The sequence below is a fragment of the Rhea pennata genome, chromosome 5, assembly GCF_028389875.1.
Source record: "Rhea pennata isolate bPtePen1 chromosome 5, bPtePen1.pri, whole genome shotgun sequence".
NCBI lineage: Eukaryota > Metazoa > Chordata > Aves > Rheiformes > Rheidae > Rhea > Rhea pennata.
Window position 1 is genome coordinate 21,791,969 of NC_084667.1, and position 14,738 is coordinate 21,806,706.

The 14,738-nt window shown below is 36.2% G+C and overlaps 1 protein-coding gene across 2 annotated transcripts in view; it reads left to right on the plus strand.

The window, feature by feature from the left end:
• LRRC4C (leucine rich repeat containing 4C) overlaps window positions 1-14,738 on the plus strand; it is a 99,528-nt gene that overhangs the window by 33,625 nt on the left and 51,165 nt on the right. The window contains exon 2 of one of the 2 annotated variants that reach the window (XM_062577039.1): window positions 9,100-9,231. The exons of the other annotated variant lie outside the window; for it this stretch is intronic. The gene's annotated coding sequence lies outside the window, so the exon portion shown is untranslated. The remainder of the gene's footprint in view (window positions 1-9,099; window positions 9,232-14,738) is intronic. 2 annotated transcript variants of the gene reach the window in all.

A 14,738-nucleotide genomic window follows, 5' to 3' on the forward strand; every position in this document is an offset into this window, starting at 1 on the left:
TGTGCGGTTGCTTGAGAAATAATCCCGAATAGAGGGATTGGAACCCAGTACTCCCTTGCCAACGGCTGATGACCAGCTTCTGTGCTCCTCGTTTTCCTTCCAGCCCCAGGAGTTTTGCACAGCTAGCTGCACAGTGGCTCAGCTTCAGGCCCCTCAATCTAGGAGGTAGATTCTTCTGAAGAGATGAAGCGCAGCCCCTCAAGCTGAAGAGACCATTGAACTAAGCTTCCTTATTTCTTTTCAAATACTCTAAACAGCAGGTTATTTGCAAAAGAAGAATATTTGTACTCTTCGTCCTTTAAATTATTAATGTCTTTCCCTCAAATGTGTGGCTATCACAGACATTTAAGTGTATTAAGCAGAATCTTCATGGCTCGTTGCACATTACTCTGGATCTAACAGAGTAGACTAAATATGTGTGTAGAGCAAAATAGGAAGAAAAAAAAATCAGGACAGTCCTGCAAGCATCACAGTTCTTCATCTGAGGTTTAAGGAAAGTGAGGCTTTAATGTATAGCTAATTCAGGTAGAGCAGTCATTCACAAACCTGTAATATAACTTACTACTTCAGATGGTAAAAACCTGCTTGCAAAAGTTTCTGAAGGACTGAACCAGATATTCAGCTTGCAAAATCTGAGTCTGCTGAAAGACTTTATAAGGCATACCAGTTGCTAACTTTACTTGATTCCAAACTTAAAATCTGCCCACGTTTTAGGTCACTGCATTTTCTGGAGAGAAAAACTTTACAAATTGAGCCTATATATCCTAATGATGGCTCACAGCGCTGGGCAGATACCAAAGACAGTATTTTCAAAAATACTGTCTCTGCCTTTGGCTATGTTTGTGCCATTTTCTATCAGTTTGTCGCATTATGCTTGTGTGAGTACCTCTTCTGCGTGATTCTGGTTTTGTCAATTTTTGCACAGTTAAGGTGTTGATCTGGAACTGATAACATTATTCACATCAAAATAGTCAGTGTAGCGGGAAGAAAGCAAACCTCTGTCATGGAGAAGCAGCATTTTTTTTACCATTCTGAGGGACTAGAACTAATTTTAAATTGGAGGTCGTTTCCAAATAATGTACTTTTTAGAGGAAAAGAAAAGATTTTGAACTCCTTTGCAGGTCTGAAACCTCACTTTCTTTTTCCAAAGACCTTCAAAGACTAATATTTCATTCTGCCTATTTCCATTTGATAAAGCTAGGTCATCCATTCTGAACCACCAAAATTGTACTGTGTAACCTAGATGACTAATTGTATATAATCAATCTGCAAATATATAGATTTTCATTATTTTTGTTTTATTTATTTGGGAAAAATATTGAAAAATTATTATTAGGCAAACAGAGAGGAGAATAATAAATAATTTTTAACTACTTTGCCATATCCTAGTGAACTACACTGTTACAGCAGAAACAGAATGAAAATCTATTGATCTTTACTCTCTCTACTCTGATTGCTTTGTATCCTTTTTCAGCTGAATTGTTATCTGTTCTTTTGCAGGTAACAGTGCATTGCACATCCCTGTAACACAAGCCTCACTGATTGCTATTCAGTATGTTGCAGGGAATATCAGTTATGCATCAGTCCGTGCGCTACAGTCTCCATCTTATATTCACCACTTTTCACATAAACTTATAAATTAGTTTATATGTAATATGTGCAAATAGTTAGTGACACATTGTTGATGTTCTTCTTATCAGTGCTTTTCCTTAGCACCCTCCGGTATTTTCTGACTTGCAACTGTTTATTAGAAAAAGTCAACAAACTATATCTGTTTTAACAGATAGTTTATAGTATAAAAATCCCTTTGAAGCGTGCCTTAGTTATACCTTTTTATGATCTCTGAACAGAACATTGTGCACATCATGTAAAGAGAGTATTTTGCGTATTGCATATGATGGTGTATTGATAGTATGGTAAATTGCCATAAAGATTGAAAATGAGATTTTAGTTCTATTAGACCTAATAGAGATTTTATTCAAAACCAACACCTGATCAGTTTAATACCTGAGGTTGATATTATTAAGTAGAACTTAACACTTCATTAACATTCTTATTAAAATTTCTATTTTGCCACAAATTTGTGTAGTGCTTTACAAATGCAGAATAAAATATACTGCCTGCATGACTGCTGGAAAATGATTGTAGTGTCTTTAAAGAAAAATACGGATTTTTGTGCTTTATGATAAGCATTTGATCAATTTAGCAAGAATTCATATCATCATTTGAGTAGGTGTGTTTTATAATGAGATATAGTTTTGTGTATGAGCATCTCTCCCTCTGTTGGGTGGAACTGGAATTACTCAAAAAACTGTAATTTCTCCAGATCAGATAAACCATATTTACTTTTACAGCTTAGCAGCCTGGGTTCCAGCTTGCCACTCCTGTTTATTTCTGAATGAGTTTTTTATTCAGAATGATGATTATCGTAAAATTCCTAGATGACCAAATGATTCATTAAATGTATCTTAATTAAACAGTAAGCCATCAACTGACATTGCATTGTTCTTAATAAATAGTACTCCACTATTTATTTTGACTTGTCAAAAGCACAAATATTTAGTTATTTCTCTTCAGTACCTCCTGAAGGCAGTTCATTACTATCCTCTTGTTTTAGAACTGTATGAGCTTATGAACTTCTGAGAAGACTCCCTTTCGGATTTTTCTCATAGGTATAACATTGATGTGTAGCTGTGCACATATAATATAAGACAAATCATGTTCTTCATATCCTTATGAAGGAAATCTGCCAGCTAAAACCTAGGCATTTTTGAAAGTCTTCCTTTCTGATACCTCAGGGAAGAATATTTTCCTGAGCACAACACAAGAAAGTGAAGGTACCTTCTTTTGCAATACCTTGAAGATATGAAGGGCAGAAAATAGATTAAATAGTGGGGTAGGTCTTTTCCATCTTTAATATATTTGAAACTGTGAGTACTATTGCCTTTGGAAATGTCTTATGACTAGGATCTGTCCACATGAACGAGTGAATGCAGGCGTCCCGTAGCCTCCATTAAGCTTTTGGCTTCCGTGTATTGTTTTTGAAGCTGTTTTTCATAAATCCACTTCAAAATAATGATCGAAATCTTTGACTACTGGGCATTGAGTAGGTAAAAGATTCCAAAAATGATGAGATAAGCAGGATATAAAATATTAAAGGAATTTCAAAGAAAGTGAGATCAATTTATTTGCTTTATTTCTTCTTAATAATTTTACTTTTGAAAAACAATATTTTTGTTTCTGAAAAGAATAAACTTGTGACTTCACATGATTAAAGTAGGGCTCTGGAACTCAGTAAATTTGTTTTCTGAATTTTTCTGTAATTTTTGATCTTTTCAAGACTGCCATCTTTCCTTCTCTTAAAGGTAATGATTCTTGGCTACTCCCTCAGTGGTACAGCAAAATTCCTCAGGAGTTTCACTAAGCTGAAAGTATATCAGATCCTTAGCACGGAGAGGAAACTTAAATATAAAATTAACAATATATCTAAAAAACAACAAAAATAGAGTTCGGTAGTATTCATCCTATTGCTTTGCAGACAACATGAGCAAATGTGTTTTCACCTGAAATTCACTTTTTTCTGTCTGTCTTGCTCTCTTTCTTTCATTTCAGCCACACTGAATTTAGCAGTTGATGAAGTTGGCACTAATTTATTTCATTCACTGCATTTAAAATGCTAGACAACGGTATCGAATGTTCTTCAATCTCTTTTCTTTCTGTCTGTGAATGTCACTCTGTGTTGTACAAACACAGCAGGGATAAAAGCTAACACAAATGCATATTTGTGTCTATAGCACAAAAATGTGTATTTATAGAAGAACAAACCAGGTCAAATCCTTCATAGTAAAACCTAAATTAAACAACCACTTGTCAGAAGAGTATCTGGAGACTACTGCTAGTAGTTAATAGAACTGATCAGAAAATAGGAGGATATTGGCAAGGGGAAATATTTTTAATGCTATTTCTGTGTTTACAAAACACACACACAGATACAGTTATTAAAAAGATACCAGCCCTGTTTTTCACGCTGTACTGTTGCTCTAAAATGAATCACTCTCTCAGCTTGGTGTTAGTTAAGTTGAATACAACAAATAGTCTGGAAGACTAGTTCAACACAGATTAACTCATTTATTGATTACGTGTACAAAAACATTTCCAATCAATAACATGAAGTGTATGAGTGAATTGCTTTGCTGTAGCAGATTACATAGGAAAAGCTTGACATATGATTTTGGAAATTTAGATTTATACCTTAACTCAACTTGTTTTGGAGAGAGAGCTATGTATAATTACCTAATCTCCATCTGCCTAACTCAAATGCAGAAGTATAAAAATATCAGCATACCAGACTTGCAACTATTCTTTGTTTTGTTTCCATCTGCCGTTCTTGAGAGAGGAAGAATCAGCAGTGCAGAATACTTGGAAATTATAGGTCTGATGCAGGAGAAGAGTCCCTACTCAGGATTTGACTAGGCTAAAGATCAGGAAAAAATGTATTTAGGATATAAGGGTTAAGGAGTTTGGTCAATTCCTTAGTGTAAAAAGGTTCTATTTTGCTGAGCATATAAAATTAAATAGAATTCTGCAATAGCAGAATATATCAACAACTGAGAGGAATAAAGACTGTCAAGAGTGCCTTTTCAAATCATCAAGAAAACACTGGCAGCTAGTTTTACTGCACAGTGAATCAGCAGTTATTCAGAGGTGAGATTTGACTTGACTCCATATGTGCTGGTAATACAGAATGGGTATAAAGATGAATTTCTTTGTTTCAGAAAATATATGGAGCAGCATTTTCTCTCTATACCCTCTGAGACTATTGAAAGTCTTATGTGGACATAGCACATTGTTATTTTTCATGTTTTTTAACTTTGCCCTCACTGTTATCTAACATAAAAAAAAAAAAAAAAAGCACATATTTTGCTAACAGGATGTGAGTGATTCAGATTCATAAATGAAAGCAACCAATGCTAGTTAAGATGTCCCAGGATGTCCAGGGCTTCTACAGTGGCAGGCAGATACGACATGGGACCTATGACAAACCTATACTCCTTGGCATGACAACTCAGTGCCAGACAGGGTATCTTGGCACATCAAAAAAGAGCCTCCTTTCTTTTGGCAGTTGAGTCCCACTCTTTTTAGGAGTGATATATATGAATGGCCAAATGCTGAACATCTATTACAAATAGGAATTGTGTTGCTATTGGTTCTCTTCTGCTTATTTATTTTAGTTATTATGTCATCATGATAAAACATATGGAAGGTTTTTTTCTTCAATAAATCTTCCTTTGACTGCAGCTTTTTTCTGATTCCATCTCCGTGCATTTTTTTAAACTTAACCATTTTGAGAACAATTCCTAAAGCCTGATTATAACTTCTGTGAGTTCATGTTGCTATTACCATAATAATTAGTTTTTAGAAAATTTAGAAAAAGAAGATGAACCAAATTTTGATCTTAATTACTGTCACTAATCTGAAGTAAAATCAGTGCACTTGACATGAGGAACTAAACAGTGGAATGAATAGCACTATTGTTTGTTTTCAAAAAGTATCTTGCAGTTCTCCTTGATGAGTAGTATACCTTGATTCAAGGATAGATCATGCTTGTATATTAATAATAGTTTTCCTTTCACCTTTTTTCCTAATAAAATTTCATTTTCCTCATAATGTCTTTTGTCAGAACCTTCTTAAAACTGCATTTTGTTCCTGTTTGTGTACTGAAAACAAACCCAGTTGCATCTCTCTCTTTTCTTTTGAGGTGCAGAGGAAGGGAGAAAGCGAAAATCAATCTTTTTGATATGCCTCTTCTTTTTTGACCTTAAGTGCATGGCAGGTGAGATTTTTACAATATGCATATACTAGATTATGAGACTTATTATAGTCTTCAGAAATTAGGATGAGACTGCCTCCAACTGACTTTATGTATCTCAAGAGACTTCTCTTTCCCTAGTTTTTGGTTGTTTCCAAATGATTTCCTCAGATAGCTGCTTTGGCACAATTCTCAAATTCTTCATTCTATAGAAAAGCTCATTATAATAATATTTTGTAATACTGCATGAAGAACCTCTTTTCTATCACTAGTTTACATGTTAAACTCATTTAAAGTTGACGGCACATTAAAGTAAATGAGCAAATGGACAAGTAAGTTCTGTATGTGCTTCTGTTACTCTTCATTTGGAGGTTTATTTCCAGGAAGGTTGGCTTAAAATTGAACAGCGTATGAAAACGTGCTCATACTTCTCAAGGGTGGGAAATATCAGCTACTCAGTTTTTGCCTTAATAATGTTTTTCTGTGAAAAATGAACGTAAATATCATCAAAATGATCATCAATAAGCAATTACTTAACTATCGATTAGAATTAGAATTTATGTGTATTACAGTAACTCCCAGGAGTACAGATTGTTGCAACTACAAACTTATGTCATCCCATAGAACAATGGAGGTAAAGCAACTTAGAAAATTGTTTATAGTGAATCCATGAATAGAAAAAAGAAATTCTAGATCTCTGTTTATTGCCTGTAACTCTTTCTGTTGTTTAATGAATCCTTTTGCACAACTATTTCAATTCTCATGGATGTTTTTGCTGTTCGTAAGTGCCTGTAAACAAAAGAAACTCTTTTAACCAGGAGGTTGGTTTTGAGCCATTTTCTATCATCCATTTAATTGTTTTTATTGTATTTCAGTGGGCAGTGATATCATACAATATAATTTCTGTTTTCTGTTACAACATTGAGGAAGTTTTAAAAAAATGCTATTTTCTTTCTATTAAACTGCGGGTAAATGAACATTGATGCCTAAATACATGTAAACACCAAGATTTACAAATAGTTGCACAATTGGCATGGTCTTAGCAGACTGTGAATCAAAGCAAATGGATGCAGGTACTTTTTTTCTTTGAAGTAAACCTGATGGATTATTTTCTGTGGTTATTCATACTGTTTACATAACCCTATGTTTTTGTATACAACTATGCTAGTAAGCAACAGAACCTGGAAGTTTGCAGCTCTGGCTTCAGATTCTTGTTCTCTCACTGATTGCCTATGTGCAAAATACAGGTACAGGTTGACTTAATTAGGAAGAAATGTAATAGAGGGATCAAGGCATATTGCCATGTCTCAAGAGGCATCAGTTTGTCAGGTTTCTGGTTGCTTTAGTTTGATCCAGAAGTAGGTGAATACTTTGCCATATGAGTTCAGAATTCAAAAAAGTGAGACACAAAAAGCACATCATTGCCACATAAGCCACAAGCTATGAATATTTGTCATGCCTTAACCAGGCCTTCATTACCTTGAAGAGCCAGTTAGGCATAGGACAGATCTTTGGCCATCTCTCTCTCTTTCTTTTTTTATTTTTTTTCCCTGATTAGAGAGAGAAGGAATGTGTTGATCGGGCAGTAAATTGATACAATGGCATTTGGAAAGTGGTGTTTGAATAGAATTGGCAAGAAAAGAAGCGAATATTTTCTTCTGTGTTGTTAAAGAAAAGATTTTCTGTGCAATCCTATTTTGAAATAATAATAATAAAAAAAACCTGAGGAAGTAAGCTCTTTGAAGAGAAACTGGTGACATCTCCTTTTCCTGTTTCTCCTTTTAGGAAACAATAACTCTTTTCTTCTTCTGAACTGGTTCAGGGAAAGACATTCTCATCCAATTTTAGACTACTTATTATAATAAATAGTCCCCTCTCCTTCCAAACCATCCTGCTCTGAGTCATAGACACAGCAGGAGATCAGAGTTTTAATCTCCATTTCCCTCCAGTGCTCGGATGATGTAGGAACTGCTAGTGACTCAGTACAGCACCAGAAACTCTGCCTCATGTTACATCAAAGCTCCAAGCTGCATGAAAACAGGAGCCTTACATAAACACCTGGTATTTTAGAATGAAAAAGTATATCAAAGAATCAGTCAACAAGGAGGGCAGAAAATATTGGTGCCCATTACAGCAGGAGCTTCCTGCAGAGACTCGGCTTTTGTCTCATGGAAATCAGGATTTGTTTAGCTCCTTAGAAATTTCAAAGAGGTAGGTGCATTCCACTTGCAAGACTAAGGACTGTGCTCTTCACTGAGGTGAGGTATTTGGAGTCTGTTGTTAAAAGGAAGGAACAAACAGCTTTTTGTTTCTCTACCTTTCTTATACGCATGCTCATAAATAAATATATAAATGCAAACTCTCCAGAATTAGTATAGACTAAGAGCTCTGTGGAGGTTGCTAGGCAGCCGAGGCCAAAGGAATAGAAAGCAGGCATGTCTTTGAAAAACAGAACCAGTGACTTATGGGTTATCTGGAATCACCATTTACTCAATTGTCTTTTGTCATAAACAAGAGAGTGTAGAATTTATTCTTTTACAGTAAATGAGCAATGATTTTAAAAGTTTTGAAATAAAAGACCAATTTTCTATCCCATTCTTACTAGGGTTTTCAAGTAATTGAATTATATATACGAATATTATTTCTAAGACTTATTTATTAGTTGATTTAAATAGGAATTTGATGGAATATGTTCTGGACTGTAACTTTAAAACAACTTAGCAGAGTAATTAATTTTAAAACTTTTCTCTAATTTTTATTTATTAACTCCATGTGCATTTCAGACTATAAATGAGGGAAGATCCCAATGCTAGAAGACATGCATTGTCTTCAAGAAGTGTCTGTGCTACCTCAGCATTTTGTACCACCGTACCCTGCATGTATAATGAAGTCAGTCATTGTAGAAATAGCGTAGTAACACAGAGACCCTTCTTTTAACTGCTAAGCCTGAAAAAATTCAGCAGCACTTCCAATAGACAAGGATCTCATATGCAAGATTAGGTGTTCACATTACTGACTAATTGTTGCCATTGAAATCTCTGCTTATATTTTATATCTTCAAGTCTTCCTGAAGTTAATTGTGCCTTCAGCAGTTGTATTATACACATGAGTATGTTGAAGGAATAGAACAATCCTACAATTCTCCTCCCTACTTAGCAAGTGTAATGAGAGCGCTTCTAGATCCTGTTTTAATCTACATTAATTACTCTCTCCGACTGTCTTCAAATTATCAAGGATTCAGAAGGTTTTAGTGATGCACCACAGATTTTCAATATTTGTTTCTTCCACAGGGTGGATGCTGTAGGGGGGTCCAGGCAACTCTGTGGAACAGTCTCCAGTGGGCTTGTAGGATGAGAAGGTCCAGGGGTAGTTTGGGAAACAAGGAGAAACATCACCTCCCCAGACGGTAAATCTACAGAAAGGTAATTCGTCCTGGGGTGTTGCTACATAGTTTGCTCTGAGCAATGGGGATATTTATCATGGAGGAAATATGTGACACAAAACTGTTAGGGAATGGGAGCACATGTCTTTGATACTATATAGGCTCTGCATGTTCATTCTGAGTCTCCTGAAAATCTTAAGAGTTTCTTAAAGCAATAGGTTTCAACTACCTTCCCTCTGTTAGGGAGAATTCGGAGAATATATCTTACAGGGCTTTTTTGCCCTCCTGGGGTCTTCTTAGAGAATACAGATCAGAAGACTGCAGTGTTATTCCAAGAAATTCCCTGTAGGACTTGAAATTCATGAAAATATCAGCATATCAGCCATATAACAATTTAGCATAATGAATTGTATCACAGGGAGACTTAATGGTTTTAATTTTAACTGTAAATAATTTTACTTGATGGGCCTATTTCAATCTTGTCTTCTAGGCTTAACTATTATGTTTGTGGAAACTCTTTTTCTCCCTTGAAACTGTGACTATGGATGTTTTTGTTGCTAACATTTCAGAAATTCAAGGGAATGCACAAACTAAAGATCCATAGTCTCTCAGCATTACTCTAATGCTTTTTTACTTCTTGTTAAGTCCTGATCAGTGAGCATTAAGTTTCTCTCCTGTCCCAAAAGCTCAGCGATATGGTATGCTTCTGAGCCTAGTTAACTTTCAGTATGTCCATGGCATGTACATACTTATTGGTCCTCAGCTAAAATTAGGTTTAGTGAACAGATTTTGTGCAGTCATCCTAAACCAATCATTTCCCATGATACTTCAGGAAATAGCTGAAAAGCTGACTTGCTCCTTTCATTTATTAATGTGCATTAATACATGCAGAGAGTAAAAATATTAACAATAGAAAGTCATGCTAGTGGAAAATGGAATTTTTAATGCAAAAGTTATCATAAGGGTCTATTCCCACAAATCATGAGACACCCAAAAAGCACAAAGCATCATTAAATTAGGAAGCTTTTTCCTTTGTTCGGGAGCGTAGATGGTTTGGCTGGTTGAGTAATAGGTTAGGCTTTCAAAAGACTCTGGGAAATACCTTCCTTCTTGCTGCTGGTGAACTCCCTCCATGTCCCTGGCATCTATTAATTAAAACCATTCAGAGATTACACTGCTGCAGTTCAGAAATTGTTTCTGTGCTTCACCAGGCTTGGCAGCTGCAAGAAAACAGGCCGATCTGCAGTCACTGAGAGTTGTATCTCTATATAACCTTTAGCTGTAAAAGAGAGTGAGAGCCCCCACTCTCTGGAAGGATCAGAGACTATTGTATTACCTGGGAAAAATTATAAAATATTTGTAACAGAGGCTAATATAGGAAGGTGGGGGTAGGCATAGATCGTGCCTCTTGCATTTATAAGGCAGTCATAATTTCTGGTTTATAATCTGCCTTTCAAGACCCTTCCATTCAAAGCTGTTGCTAATCAATTTAGTATACACTCTCAAGAACTAATTGGTTTTCTACTATGTAGAAGAAATGAATTACCAGGGCCTTTTGTTTGTTTATGGGGGTCCAATAGTCTTTATAAAAATTGCATGAATTACTTTTGTTTAATTTAATGTGAGCAAAAGAAAATAGTAGCATGCTTATGGTTGGAACTGGTCTGAGATCCAGTGATCTGGCTTCAGTCTCTAGCTCTGTTTCAGGTGGGCCTTTTTCTACCTACAAATGGATAGATGCTCATGGGAATTTTGTAGTCTTACTTTGTTGATGCTTTTGTGATAATCTAATCTCAATGTCATAGAGAACAGTTTGGATGCTCGACTTTACATTGCACAAAGAAGTTATAAAATAAAATTGAAATTAGGTGTGATGACATTGTGATCACTTTAGCTGCAACATACTATATAGAGTTAGAACTTCTCAACCACTGCACAGGATATGCTTCACCATTTAAACTGTTTCATATGGTGTGTTGTTGGAAATGCTATTTTGACTGAGGGAAGAGGAAGGAAATAATGTTTTAATATAACTTGAAATCTTCATAGTAAAATGTAATTTATCTTTTCATCAAGAGATTTTTTTCCTAGGGGGATTCTAGCAGTATTGATCTGACATCATTACGAAATATATATTCCTGAATTCCTACCAGATTCTCCTCTTTGTCAGAACCACTTAAACTTTTGTTGGAACCACTTAAACTTCATGTTAGTTCAGCATGTGGACCTTCCGCAGACTATTTCTGTGTATTTCTTTGGCTACTCAGTTTACTCTGGAAGTAGCTGCATTTCAGTGTTCTGTTGTGTGATAAATATTTATTTTTGATCTATTTTAAAATGAATAGTCATAAGTTTTATATTTGTGGCAATCACTGTACTCCTATGAAGGTATCTGTAGTTTACTACAGATAGTAGTCACTGCTGGTTTTTTTTGTTTTGTTTTGTTTTGTTACAGCTAAGGAAGCTGTGTTCCATGCTTTATGGAAAAAGTCAAGTCTTTATGAAAGTTTGTTTCCCATCTTAAAAAGTGGCGATTAGATGCATGCAACATCAGAATGAATTGAGTTTTTAACATAATGAAAAACTCAATTTGAGGATTAGACATGTGCCAGAGTTTAGAAAGGAACAGCAGAAATGAGATATTCAAATCAAACCAAAAGCTCTTTTTACCTAATATAAATTCACATAACCATGTTTAGAATAAAGCTGGTATTTTGAATGGCCATAGATACTGACCTGCATGTGCACAGCCAGTTATACGCAGCTGGCAATTGGTAAGAATACAGTCACAGAACAAGGATATTTTCCATGCAAAACTGTGTAGGCAGTGCCCATTGCTACCAGACAAAGGGAATGCTCAACTAAGTAATTTTTTATATTCTGTATGCCTATAAATGAAGACTGAGAAGCTTCTGTTCAGTCTTTTTCTTCTTCTTCTTTTTTTTTTTTTTTTTTTTTTTTTTCCTTTCCACCAAGAGGCCTCTAGGGATTTATCTTAGAAGAAAGAACCTTTAGATAGAACCAAAGTCAATAACCCTCAAGAGACAAATGGAGGCAGGAGAGCTTAGTAGCAATTCCTTTTAATACTTCACAAAAGACTAAAGATAGTGACACGACAAGAATAGACCACTGGATCTCTGGAATGATCTGAGAAGTCAAATATAAAGGAGACAAGTTACCATGCAGCCCTAACTTTCATAACTCAATGCCATATCCATTGCGCTCTCCACATCTGAGATACTGTATATCATAAATTCTGTATGTTATGTGGAGAAAGTGCTGTCATCGTCTTTTTATTTAAACTTACTGTGTTCTATTCCTCCTTCATTAAAGACTAGTAGAAACTTGCCCCATTAGTGTGTCAGTATGCCAAAGATGCAGTGTCTCCGTCTTTCTTTTCTTCCTCTCTGTAAGATTGTTTTTATTCAACTCCTCCCTCCACACACTTTTTTAAAACCCATACTCTTTCCTCTCTGCTTCTCTTTGAATTTATTTCTCCATTTTTATTTAATTTCTTACCAATTGTGTTCCTCTTTCTGATTTTCCATCTCTTCCCTCAAGTTCTGTTGTGATAGATGGCATAAAACTGGTCATCTTAACTTTCAAAATACTAGAGTAGAATAGTTGGGGGTATTTAGTCTTTGTAAGACTGAATATGCACATACCTTCCTCTGAATGTTTTAGTTCCTGTCCTGTTCCAGACTCCTGTCCTGCAGTTCTTCACACTTACTTATTTTAGTGGAAATTTTGCTTTGGCTAAAATAGAGTAAAACTGGTGGTAAAGAAGTTGATCTGAATAAAAAAAACTCAGTAAAATTTCTTTCCTTGCTTCTATTGACATTCCTGAGAATAGGGAAGAATTAGCTGTTGATTTGGCACCACATGGTTGATAGATTAAAAAAAAAAAAAAAAAAAAAAAAAAAAAAAAGATCAGCCCCAAACCACTTTAAATGTCTTGTGACTAAAAGAACCTAGGTAAAAGGGAGGGAAAAAATTTATTCTCAGACATATGAGAGACATGGAGCTACTGGAGAGAGTCCAGCATAGGGTTATGAGGATGCTCAGAGGGCTGGAGCACCTGCCCTATGAGGAACGGCTGCGAGAGCTGGGCCTCTTCAGCCTGGGGAAGAGAAGACTGAGGGGGGATCTTAGCAATGTGTACAAGTACCTGAAGGGAGGGTGTCAAGGGGATGGGGACAAACTCTTTTCAGTTGTCCCGTGTGACAGGACAAGAGGCAATGGGCAGAAATTGAAGCACAGGAAGTTCCGCCTGAAGGTGAGGGGGAATTTCTTCCCTGTGAGAGTGGCAGAGCACTGGACCAGGTTGCCCAGAGAGGCTGTGGAGTCTCCTTCTGTGGAGATCTTCAAGGCCCACCTGGGTGCAACCCTGTCTACCATGCTCTAGGTGACCCTGCAGAGCAGGGAGGTTGGACTAGATGATCTCCAGAGGTCCCTTCCAACCTTACTGATTCTGTGATCAGGCAGGTCGCTTCTAGGTGTGTCAACTGTACATGTGTGGGAAGTGAGGTTTCTGTTTTCATTTACCAGAGATCAGAAGCATAGCAGCATGTGTTTATATCCAGTGTCTGGTATAATGTTTATTATGAAGATATTGATATCTCTAACAGGAGCTTAAAATTACCAAATGAGCAGCCTAGATTAGGCAGTATTAAAAGAGTAAAGTGAAAACAACTTAAATACACAAACTGTCTGATTGCAGATAGAACTCTCCAGGGCATTGAAAATATATCAAAATAGATGGAGATAGCAGATACTCTTGTGGAGCCACATGGAGGGGGTTTGATTTCATGAAACATAGCTGTGTGGCCTTTGTGCAAGAACACACTGACAGAAATTTGCATGAGCAATGTGAATGAAATCCTAGTTGTAAGCATGGACTACAGCAATGTTTATATATATGTATGTATGTATGTGTATATGTATGTGTGTATATATATGTATTTGCTCATAATGCTGTATTTGCATGCAATATGTAAAACCTTTATCTCAAATGTTTATAAGTTTATCGTTCCTTTTTATTCTTAAATCTATCTTGTGTTGCGGAGCAAGATGAATCACAGTGATACAGTAGGGCCGTCTGCTTCACTAGAGGTAACCAATCGGAAGATGTGTGCAGGTGCTTGTAGAGGAACTGCACTTTGACACACAGGTGCTGAGGAATGCTTCCTACTGCTTTGTAAGGCATCAGTACGGGGACTGTGGCTGCCAAATATTAACCTCTGGGAAGGAATTTCCTCTGGCAGAACAGTCCCCTGTTCTTTCTGCTTAGCAGCAGATGGCAAAGAGGCAGCTCACATCACCAGGGAATCCTGGATACGCTGTGCCTCCTTAAGGCAGAGGAGTACTTTAATATCCAGTAAGCTGTTGCTTGTTTCAGCCATATAGATAGTTGAATTGACTTAAAATAAAGCAAAAATTGTATTGGATGTGATCCCTGCTTCTTTCTTTCTTTCTTTCTTTCTTTCTTTTTTTCTTTTTTTGGGGGGGATTTTTTCACTGCAAGTGAGTAGTATGAACACAACTGAT